The 11,895-nt window shown below is 42.6% G+C and overlaps 2 long non-coding RNA genes across 2 annotated transcripts; one reads left to right on the top strand and one right to left on the bottom strand.

The window, feature by feature from the left end:
- Nucleotides 1-995: 995 nt before the first annotated feature.
- Nucleotides 996-2,821, bottom strand: LOC139438636 (uncharacterized). The gene is made up of 2 exons (XR_011648281.1): nt 2,622-2,821; nt 996-2,410 (listed from the first exon to the last, which is right to left on the bottom strand). It is a non-coding gene; the product is annotated as an uncharacterized lncRNA (long non-coding RNA).
- Nucleotides 2,822-2,923: 102 nt separating this feature from the next.
- LOC131277460 (uncharacterized) lies at nt 2,924-10,154 on the top strand. The gene is made up of 3 exons (XR_009184630.2): nt 2,924-3,049; nt 9,283-9,353; nt 9,623-10,154. It is a non-coding gene; the product is annotated as an uncharacterized lncRNA (long non-coding RNA).
- The last annotated feature ends 1,741 nt before the right edge of the window (nt 10,155-11,895 follow it).

The following is an 11,895-nucleotide window of genomic DNA, read 5'->3' as shown; positions in this document are numbered from 1 at the left end:
GGGAGTGCGCCCCGTAGGGAGAGTTGCCCAGCGCGAGGAAATTGCAGCCTGCCCAGGAGTGGCACTGGACACACCAAGAGCTGACGTGACAAGATGACACAAGAGGAGACTGATTCCCAGTGCCGCTGACAGGAATATAAGCGGACACAGAAGAACACACAGCGAATGCACACAGAGAGCAGACAACTGAGGGGGGGGGGCAGGGAAGGGAGAGAAATAAATCTTAAAAAAAAAAAAAAGACAATTAAATAGATGTGTAAAATAGAGAAAGAACAGTAAAGATGGATAAAATTATCAACTGAGTTTTAGGTGTCAGACCACATTTAATCTTATACATGGATATCCATTTTTTTTTCCCCCTTCCCCACCCCACCCCCAGTTGCCTGCTCTCTGCATCCATTCGCTGTGTGTTCTTGTGTCCACTTGTATTCTTGTCAGCGGAACCTGTGTCTCGTTTTGTTGCGTCCTCTTGCTGCGTCAGCTCTCCATGTGTACAGCACCATTCCTGGGCAGGCTGCACTCTTTTCATGCTGGGCAGCTTTCCTTATAGGGCACAATCCTTGTGTGTGGGGCTCCCCTATGCGGGGGACACCCCTGCATGGTAGGGCATTCCTTGCACACATCAGCACTGCGCATGGGCTAGCTCATCACATGGGTCAGGAGGCCCTAGATTTGAACCTTGGACCTCCCATGTGGTAGGCAGATGCCCTATCCACTGGCCAAATACCCTGCTCTGGATATCTGTTTTCTTGTGCCTAGTCACTCCAGCTACATGGAAACCTAATCCTCTCTATACATTTAAGAGTCTTTATCTCCCATTCTGTTTATCCTACCATCTTTCCTGGGACGGATGGGTTTTCCAGGACACAGGCCTTTCATACTAAAACCAGGAAAACCGGGAGGAGTTGGTTATCCTAAAAGGCCCCCAAATCTGGTGCTAAATGTTAATAATGCTATATTTATACTCTCTACATTAAAAAAACAAAACACAAAGACACTGCTATTTAAGGTTTATTTTAGATCTGCATTTGTCCATCTGTTCTTTCCATGGGGTGAAAAATCTTGGAATTCTTTCTCTCACAAGGTCAAATAGTTATGGGCATATAATAAATACTTTAGTAACTGAATACCCTTAGGTCAATAGTTTTACAATTTACACACTACCAGCACACTTACATATCACCCAATCCTTACAAGAACTCTGAAACAGACTTCTCTTCAAATTACAGAGGAAACCCAGGCTCTGATGGTTTTGCTTTCCATCTCACAGCAAGCAAAGTGGCAGACTCTTAGCACTGTAGCTGCTAAGCAACAATTAATTCTGTATATGGGGATTATGCAAAGCTGCAATTTTTTTCTTTTGTAATGTCTGTGAACTCAGTGCTCAGGCAATTTATTGATACAGTGTTAATTTTAGGCAGAAGGCACCCTAAGGAAAAAAGTGATGGTCTACTTATGAGGAAAGATATGTAAAAGCCAGAAACTATTCAAAAGTGGTGAAGATTAAGACTAGAAATAACTTGCAAAGCCAAAATGTTTGGCAAATGGTGCAAAAACTATGCTCCCACATGCAGCATCTCATCAGAAAATCTACACAAGATAGTTGAGTGCCCTTATATTAGTCAATACAGAAACCTCCACGCCCGTCTATGTCTGTATTGTTTAATCCAGGAAACTTGGACCGGGAAGAAAAGGGAAAAAGCCGGGGGACAAGCTCTGAAACTTAACCCAGGGTAGCCAATTACTAGTAAGGCTTAATACATTAGAGACGTCTGGCCTAGCCGCGTTTATCCGCCCCACAATTCACCAAATTCACCAACCACCTCGCCTCCTTGTAGCCTTGCCAAGACCCGCACCAAAGCAGCTGCAGAATTCACCTTTGGATAACCACAACCCACCGAATTTGAAAATACGCGACCCCAGTTAAACCAACCAGGATCTCACCACCCACTAACCCAGACAACTAAAACCTCGTTTCCCTAACTTCTAATTGATCCAGCGAACATATTCTTCAAATTTCCTCACCCATACCCACTTAAGGGAGAGGGAGTCCTGAACAACCACCACTTCTGATAGAGTAAAAGATGAGGTTTTCTTCTTTCTGCGGGGCTAGACATCAGAGACGAATGAACACCGGGCGCACACATATACAAAACATTTGCTTTAAAACGCAAATAATCTGCTCTGGTCAAAATAATTTTTCGGTCCACATCTCCTAGCATGACTGTCCGGCAAGCTTAGTTTTGCTCCGGCCACTGCCAGAGGAGTCGATAGTGCTTCCAGGGCGGCTGTTCGATCTACATTCTAAAAAACAAGCACGCATTCCGTGCGGGCGGCACAGCGGTCAGCGTGAGCAGGACTCATGACGTATTCGCGAGAGCTTTCCAGATTTGTTTTCCAGTCGATCTAGCTGCCGAAGGAACAAATGTCACTTCTGCCTCTAGAAATTGAGAGGAATTAACTTGCCCTCCCCGCGCACGCCGAGAACGCAAACCAGGCGGTTTTACAGAAGCTGCCGCTAAAACCCCGCTCAAAACCCCGACCCTTCGGGAGCTGCCGTTCCGCCCTCGACTCCGAGCCCCACCCACCCTGAGACCTGAATAAAAACCAAAATAACCCACCGCCCAATAAAAAGAGAGAAGAAAGCCCCCGACAAAACTTCAGTCGCAGAGCCTTTCTCTACTGGCAAAAGCGTGCAGGCTAACACTTCTCTGCATCCGGGGCCGTCCGCACTGCCACTAGTAAAGATGGCGGCCCTAGGCGGGGCCGCGCCCCTCGGAAGGCCGGGGCTGCCCCGCCAGCCACGACCATTCATGCGGAGCCCTCCACGCCCGCTGCGGCTTGACGCATTGCAGGTGCGGCGCGGCCAATCAGGCGTCTCGACTCTTTCCGGCCAACCACTGCGGGGTCTCTCTGGCCAATCAGGATGTCCTTGTCAAACTAACCGAGAAAAGCAGCCTCAGCAGCGCCAACTAATAAAGCTGCTCCAGAGAGAGTTTGGAGGCGTGCTTGGCGCTGACTCCTGTGTGCTCCTCCGCCGGAAGATATAGTGCGTTCGCCTGCGCCCCGCCCTGCCTGCCCGCGCGTTCTTGAAAGCCCTATACGGGACCCTTGCGCTTTTCCGCGTCTTGGGCTGGGGCCTAAGCAAGATAAATAGCTGCCTTAAAAAACGAAACTAGGGAGCGGGTGTAGCTTGGTTGAGCGCTTGTTTCCCATGTAGGAGGTATGAGGAACCCGGGACCTCCTAAATAATAAGTCGCTTTGCGGTGGCCTTCCGAGGGGCCCGCTGAAACCACGCGCGCCCTGCTGCCTCGTTCAGTGAGGCGGCGTTATTTGCCGTTGGTCGGGCGCGTTTTGTGAAACAGTTGCTGCCCCGTCTAAGCTCCGTCAGAGAAATAAGAACCTCCGCTTATCTAGAAACCCTGATTCGAACCGCCCTTCCTGTTTAGGAGCGCGGGGCTCAGCCGCCGAGAGGCACCCCGGGGGCACTTCTCCTTCCAGAAGGGCCCACTTCTGTTTCCCTCTAGTGCTTTCCTTGTTTCTTTCTCCGCGAGAGGCCCGTCGGGCTCCGGTTTCCGGCTCAGTCCAAGCCAGAGGGGACGGGTGGGGATGCGGGACCGATGCGGATGGCTGGAGGACAGACAGAGGAGCCAGAGGGCGCGGGTGTGGCCCGACGAGCTTCTCGCGTCCTGCCTCAGCCAAAAGCCCCCTGTTTTGTTCCCTGTGGAAAGGCCCTTCTCGAGAAGGGCTCGTGAAGTGACCTCTCCAGTGGGCGGGATCTGGTGCCGTAGAGTCTGGTGCTAGAGGGCACCCATAAACCTTATTGGCTGGTGAAAAACCCGAGACCCCCAGCAGAGCACAGATTAGAATCTGGGTTGTCTCTAGAGTGTTTTTCTACTATCCTAACACCCCATCTTCTAGAGCTGATGCTATAGCTGTGGGATGGGTCGAGCATTTGGGAAACTTTAAAGAAAGGCCCAAGAATTAAGGGAATAGCTTTTCTCTGACATAATTTTAAAATAGTGCCCTACAGAGGAAGAAGCAGTGACGAAATGTTATTTGGTTATTACCACTGCTCTCAGAATCTAGCTCAAATGATTAAATCTCATGGAGTCCTTAGAACTCCCATTTCACTTAACCTCCAAAGCTTTATCTGCGACGCTGGGACACTAGGGCTTGGATCATATAATGATTTATGTGATTGAACGATTCAGTATTCACATCCAGTTTCTAAGATTATGCTATTAATAGCCTTTCCTTAGGTTTTATAACCATTAGTGGTGTCTACACTGTACCCACGTAAAGGTTGTTCTTTGAACTAAGTATAGTTAGTTGCTGTTTATTGCTGCTGCTTAGACCTTTTCTCAAAGCCTTGTCCAAAAAAGAGAAAAGCTGTGGTTTTCTTTCTGTAGGTGGTTAGTAGTCATCCCAAAGATGTTTGCCAAGTGAGCAAATATCTTGGAACTTCCAGATGAGTGTTTTGTCATAAAAAATTTTTTAAAATGCCTGTCCATGTTTCCTTTGCAATGTATATGGAACAGGAAATAGGTTCTATGATTTCTTTGTGGGTTTTTTTTTATGTTACATTAAAAAAATATGAGGTCCCCATATACCCTCCACCCCTCGATGATTTCTTTGTATAAGGCCAGATAGTTATGTGAGAAAAGAGATCTGATCATGCCACTAGCAAACTGGGAATCCTTGGGTAAGTCCCTTTGCAGCTTCTCCTCCCACCTCCTCCTTTAAAAAAAAATTTTCCCCTTTGTTTCTTGAAACTTCAGTGCCCTAGTCTGTAGATGAGAGGATTCCAGATTTCCTTCCATCTCTAATATTTGATTTGACTGTGAAAAAGTTAGACCATAACTTAATTGTGTCATTATTTTTAGGCCTACCTGCTTCTATTTGCAGTATTTTATGTGTTTCGAGTCACTTTTATATTAATTTTCTCATTAGATCTTAGCGGCACTTCCAGAGGATGGGTTCCCATTTACAGAGAAATTAGGATTATTATAAAGTCTAACCCAGGTTTATCCAAATGTGAACTAGTGTGCCACAAAATATTCATCAGGGTTTATTACCTCAGTCCTAGTAAATGTGAAATCTGCTGCTGCTTTTTGGTGGTCAGCAAATTAGTTCACTCAATTGTTGAGTTCCTTAAGGACAGGGCCTATCAAATTCATTCTATATCCCCAGTGCTTAGTGATTTCCTTTGACATTCTAGGAGCTCAGTACAGGTTTATTGAAGGAATGAATTAACAATAATTAGGGCAGTGGTGGAAGAATCCCAAAGGGTATGTTGAGTTCCAAGAAAATCAACCAACCAATATTTATTGAGAACTGTAATGGGTAAGGCACAGTTTCTCTCCTCATCGCCAAAACCAGGACAATTTTAATCTCCATTTGATTTGTCTCCAACTTTTATTTTTAAATTAAGGAAATAACTGTATGGGACATTAATAACAAGGCCTAACTTCAAACTCTCCTTGGTATATATTCTACTACATTCTTTGAAGAATACAAAGATTTAGAAGAAAATTATAAAAATCTGACTCACCAAATAAACTTGCTCACTTTCCTGTTCTATTGTTGCTTTTCTGTTCTTTGTAAAGAGATAGTGTGCTCTACCCAGTTTTAAATCTTTGAATTTGGGGGAATAGATGTTAGGATTGATCAGTTGGTTTGAGTAGGCATGGCCTAGTCTGTTCTAAGTATTTTAATTGAGTACCATTAAACAAAGTAGAAACTCTCTCATGATCTTAATTGTTAACAGTTATTAAAAGATGTAGCTGGAGTCAAGTTCACTGTGACTTTAGCCTTATTTACATCCACATCTCCAGGGGTCTTCTAGCTACTAGGGTATTCTGCGCAAGTTCCTCACAAAATTAACAAGCAAAATATTTAGAATCAAATTCTAAATCTGGGAGGAACCACAGAAAATCTATCTTTCCCATTTTATAGGTAAGAAAACTAAGAACTGAGAAGTGACTAACTGGGGACAGAGCAGGCTTTAAGGATATACTAGACCTTTTCCCTTTGGTGTTTGAAAACATTTGAATCAGGGAAATAGAGGGACTTTATCATTAACAGGGGCCCGGAGTGACTGTGGAAAATCTCTAGATAACTTTGTTTTGGACTTTGTTATTCCATTTAGGGATTGGCTATCCTGGATTGTTCTCCTAGTTATGCCTTATCTATACTGCTAGTTTAAAATCTTTGACCTTCATTTAAATTGCTGACACTTTCCTGTTGTTCAGTCTTATCATAGTTTCTTCACTTCTGTCTTCTTCAGGGTAGCAGTGTTTCCCTTATTCCCAGAAGAGCACAGAGGTTAGAACCATAAGCTTATTTTTTGAGATGGGTAACAAATGGAAAGGAATATAACAATACAACAATGATTCATGAAATTCTGAAATAAGTTTTACAAAGTATTTTCTACAAAGTGCTAATAAAGAATAACCATGATTCTATCTTCACATCTCATTATGCATCTTTTAGATTTTTTTGTTTTGTTTTTAAATTTGGTTTTCTTACTTCAGCTGTTTAAAACAGGTGTGATGACTTGCTTAGGGCACAGTACTTTCTTGCAGAAAGAAAACTTTGTTTCATGGGCCCTGCAGGCCCCTAACCACCTAATCTAGCTAGCTGCCTAGCAAATGTTCACAAGCAAAATGTGTTTAGAAAGTAAGAATGGTTTGGTGGAAAGTAAGTTTCACTGAGAATGGCTATGTTATTATCATCATACAAAACTCAGGTTGAAATGCATGCTCAAACCGCCAAGTACCCCAAAGTACAAGATACTGACAGGTACAAAGTGCTGAATAGCTGTATCGGTTCTCTACTTTCTTTAGGGTTTGAAAATCAGAAATGCCTCTCTTGGAATCACTCTATGTCAATAGGCTGATTAAAATAAGGCTTATATCTTGTGCTGCTGTTCATTTTTGAGGTCATTTCCTAAGTTTTAAACTGTGTGGAACAGGTGCAACACCAAACTGTGTGTGCAGGGAAGAGCTGGCCCACTGAAACATGACACTATAAATCAGTTCTCTGAGTCACAGATCTCTTAGGCTGCTCTAGAAGCCTGTGATGACTCAGCAGCATTCCGGAGGAGTGGCAGAGGAAAGGAGCAGCCACCGAGGGCTTGTTGCCCTGGGCACCAGCCTGTGAGGGGCGTCCAGGGATGGGAGACCTACTTGGATCTTCCCTCTGCTGAGCCTTTAGATAGACTGCTTCCAACTTTGGTTCTGAACTGACTTCTGGCCTACCCTCTGCCATATAATCTCAGAGTGATATTTTACATATTGTAAACAATCATGCCTTCTATATGTCTGGGGCTTTATTGTTTACTAATTAATTGAACATTTTTTTCCCTCTCCTGTAACCCTCACTTCAAGCCCTTGAGGTATGTTATTATTTTACCAGTTTTACAGGTGGGGTGACTGAGTGTATGTGGCTAAGTGCCCAGGGAAACAGCCATTTAATCTAGCAAATAAAATTCCACAATATTGTCCTCTTCTTGGGAAGTAACCATTTTCTTTGTCAAAACAAGAAAGTAATAACGCCCTGAGTAAACTTTCTTTGAAATGAGGCAAAATTTCTGTCATTTCTCTTGTTTAAGAAGAATGTGAGAAAAGAGGCCGCACGCCACTTCTCAGCTGTACACTTGAAAACCCTTCTAAAGACAGATCTTTTCAGTGACCAGCTCATTCTCTTGTGATGCCAAGATTTGGGGTCTCTACTTAGAAGAAATAAAACTCAAGACATCTTTGCTGGATTTAGACAGAAATAGTCCTCCTCTTTCGATTTATGTACAACTTCCCTTAGGCCCTATTTTCTCCCTTTCATGAAGCAGAGAATGGACCCAGTTAGGTGAACATGTGGAGAGCCTTGCTAAAGGAGGAGGATCAACCTAGGTATATACTTGCTGAGGCTATAGAAAGGCACAGACTGGAAACCAAGGAGAGACAGTCCAGCATGTTCCTGGGGAGGTATGGTCTGCCACCAAATCTAGGGTCCAGATAGCAGTTCAGAATTAAAGCAAAGGGTTTCCTTTTCTCTCTGCTTTGGAAAATTCATTTCTAATATCCTCTCTAGTCCCAGGACTGAACTGAAGTCAACACTAATCCAACAATTTACAGATATTTATTGACTCAGAGAGTGTATAAGATGGTGGCTTCTGCAACTGTCTGGTTGAAGAAATGAGATACGTGAAAAGATATGACCATTGAAATGGACAAGAGATGTAGAAATTCAGGAGAGGGGACATTCATTTGGAGCTGTGATAATGCAGAAAGTTTGACAGACGTAGGATTTAAGCTGGCCATGAAGGACAGGTAGGATTTAGATAGCAGGTGAAGTGGTGAGCATTCAGACCCTGGGAATGGCATGGAGATCACAAGGTAAATTCCGGGAACAGAGAGCAGACCAGTTTGTTCTGGAGCAGAGAATTCATATTTGTAGAATAACAAAGGAAGATAAGGCTGAAAAAGTAGGTTGAGGAAATACACAGGGCTTTGAATCCTAGGACTTAGCATTTTACCTCCTGGAGGCATTGGGGAGTTACTGAAGTAGCAGAGTGACATGATGAAACCATTCTTGGGAGCTGAATGGATCAGAAAGGAAAATGGGATAAACAAGACTCATGGACATGGTATTTAAAAGTCTGGGATCTCGATACTCTTGAACAGGCAAACATGAGTGGAACTGTCTTTTGGAACTTTCTGCAATGATGAAATGTCGGCAGTCCAGTACAATAACCACTAGACGTATGGGCCAAGTGCATACGTGGAATGTGGCTGGTAAAACTGAGAAATTTTTAATTCTTAGTTTTAATTGAAATAACTACATGTGGCTAGTGGCTAAGGTATTGGACAGCACAACTCTAGAAGGCAGGGCAAAGACTCTTCAAAATGATTCAAACCCAAACCACACAGTTACCAAAGTAGATCTTAACTGTTGGAATTGACTAGGCCCATTCGATTTATCCTTACTGTTGACATTTCTGCATATTAAGACCTCAGTGAAAGTACCAATTTGTGCCAATCACTGGTCCTGCTCTTCAGGCAAACTGGGTCACCCCGAAACCTGCCATTCCAGCTTACCACTGTGGCCACTATCCCTCAGATGAATAGTTGTGAAGTCATTTGTAAGCCGCTAGAGGCCTATTGTTGCATGTCTAAGATAAGTCTTAGACCTGCTCTTGGGTTTGTTCTTTAGCACATGTAGTAGAAATGAAAAGTTGCTCATTATTATTTGGATGCTGATTAAACTTATCCTTGCATTTAGCTTTCGGATAAATGTAAGGAAAACGGTGACTCAAGATTTTCCGAAATATGACTTAGAGAATACATTGCTCGGTAAGTCAGCTGCATTCCCCCCACCCCATCACCCCACAAAAAACCAACTTGATTTAGTGTAAGCAACTAAAGCACCAAACTCTGATCTTATTCCATTGGGCATTTTAGAATCTGAATTCACATACTCAGTTCCTAAGTTCTGCGTAACCATTGGCTGCATGTTACTTAAGAGCCCAGTTGTTTAAAGTACATATACAGAGTTAATGAGGCCCGAGTCATGGGTCCAGTCTCTTTATTGGCCAATTATTTTGCTCTGTTTTCTATTCCAGACTCCAGCTTGCTGTGTTGCATATTCATGACCTTGGTCACAAGGGTGGACCAGGCCAGGGAGAGAATAGACGGGTGCAAATCCATCACCACAGCTACCAACAAAACAAGCACAAGCCCTGTGAATGGAGGGCAAAATGTGTCCTCTGCTGTACAATGGGAAGCATGTAGAAAAGATAAGAGAAGGGGGTATGTAATGCAAGGTAAATGGCTCTGTTTGAAAATATTGCACCTTTTAATCATTAACCAAATATACTGATGAACATTGCAACCTGGAACATACAGCAGGACATTTAGTCCAGCTGTGATTCCCTTAAAATCCTGGGACACTAAACAAACACTGTATTTCCTAAATTGATGTTTTTCTCATGATATGGAGTCACGGCGAAACACTTGCTTTTTTTTGGGTGGTAACATGGTCTCAAATTTAGATGTTATATAAGAATTCCCCCTCAATTTCTTACCTATAAGGGTCATTCATAAAAGATAATAGCAAAATTTAAAATGGAAAAATAATAAAGTGTTTTATTTGTTGACGGAGATAATAAAGTTTTTTATAATAATGCTGCATAAAATGTAATGAAATGTCAATCTACTCATAAAAAGCAAGAATCTGTTCTGGCTATTGGAGATGATATTTGAGGTAGAGAATTCCAAACAACATATGGTCATCAAAGTTTTATTGGGCTACAGGGCAGAGAAGGAGAGAACTGGGGATGGTGGAGATGTAGAAGGCAAGATTTCTTTCTCTGAGATAGCTCTCTGGAGGAAAATCCTTTTGATGGTTTGAAGCTGTATGTACCCCCACAAATACAAGTTCTTAAATTGAATCCATTCCTGTGGGTGTGGACCCATTTTAAGTAGGACATTTTGATGAGGTTAATTCAGTTAAGGGGTGACCCACCTCTTTCAGGATGGGACTTAATCCTCTTATTGGAGTCCTTTAAAATGGAATGAGTGCAGGGAGAGAGACTGAGAGAAAGCCATGGAAGCAAGAAGATGAAATCATCAAAACCCAAAAAGAGGAGAGAGACCAGCGGATGCTGCTGTGTGCCTTGCCATGTGGCATAGTAGCCAAGGATCACCAGCAGCCAGTCTTTGGTAAGAAAGCATCTCCTTGATGATGCCTTGATTTGGACATTTTCTCAACCTCAAAACTATAAGCTAATGAATTCTCATTTTCAACCCAAACCACTTCATGGTATTTGCTTTAAGCAGTCTAGGAAACTAAAACAGTCTTCTAAGTGGATAATCCATCCGTGAAGATAGACCATAGTTACATGCTGTGAATGAATTTGGGCTTGTTACTTTGTAAAAACCATCAAACCAACCAACCATCAAGAGCTTGTATGCATGCATACATAGCCACGCACACACACCCACTCACAGAGTCATTGTCTCAAGAATGCAGGCTCCAGGGAGGCAAGGATTTGTGTGTGTGTGTCTGCCTAGAAGAGTGTGGGTAAAATAAATATTATATTAGAGACTTGTCCTGTCTAAGATATTTAAATATATAAATATATTGTTTGAATATAAGCTAGTGAAAAATCAGGTCTATACTTGTTTTGTATTAATTAGTGTTTCAAAATCAGATTTTGTGCTGGAAACAATTTTGTAGGAGAAATTTAAAATACCAACACCTGGAGAGACAGCATGTCTAAGGAATGGACTTGGGACGAAGGAGACCTGGAACATCTCCTCAGATAAAGCAGAGAGTCATAGATTGAAATTTTGATAGGAAGCTAGTCTCCTCTCTCTAGGCCTTATTTGCAAAATGGGAGATTTCATCTGGCTAGAACATCTCAAAGTCAATGTTTTGCTTTCCGTTTTCTTTTTACAAACACTCTGCTCCATGTGTGGGAGATGGAACTACTACTATATTCCTGTGATCTTATTTTGATTTTAAATCCTTGGATTAAAAAGTATCTCTTTAAAGACCAAATTTTAACCTTAATCCTTGTTACTCTCCCCAAAAATTTAAATTTAAAATAAATTCATGAGGCATGGATGTGGCTCAAGCCATTGAGCGACTGCTTCCTACATGGGAGGTTCCGGGTTTGGTCCATGGTGTCTCCCAAAAACAAAAGTAAACAACCAGCAAACAAATGAAAAAATCTACTCAGGGGAGCTGATGTGACTCAGTGGGCTTCCTGCATACAATGTCCTGGGTTAATTCCCTAGACCCGGTACCTCAGGAAAAAAAAAAAAAAGATTCATGTAATGCCTAAATTATTGGAGTTCTTCTACTTGAATTAGGCAAATAACCTGAATTTCT

The sequence above is a fragment of the Dasypus novemcinctus genome, chromosome 3 (assembly GCF_030445035.2).
Source record: "Dasypus novemcinctus isolate mDasNov1 chromosome 3, mDasNov1.1.hap2, whole genome shotgun sequence".
NCBI lineage: Eukaryota > Metazoa > Chordata > Mammalia > Cingulata > Dasypodidae > Dasypus > Dasypus novemcinctus.
Note: the sequence above shows the minus strand (reverse complement) of the source record. Positions and strands in the feature narration are given on the sequence as shown.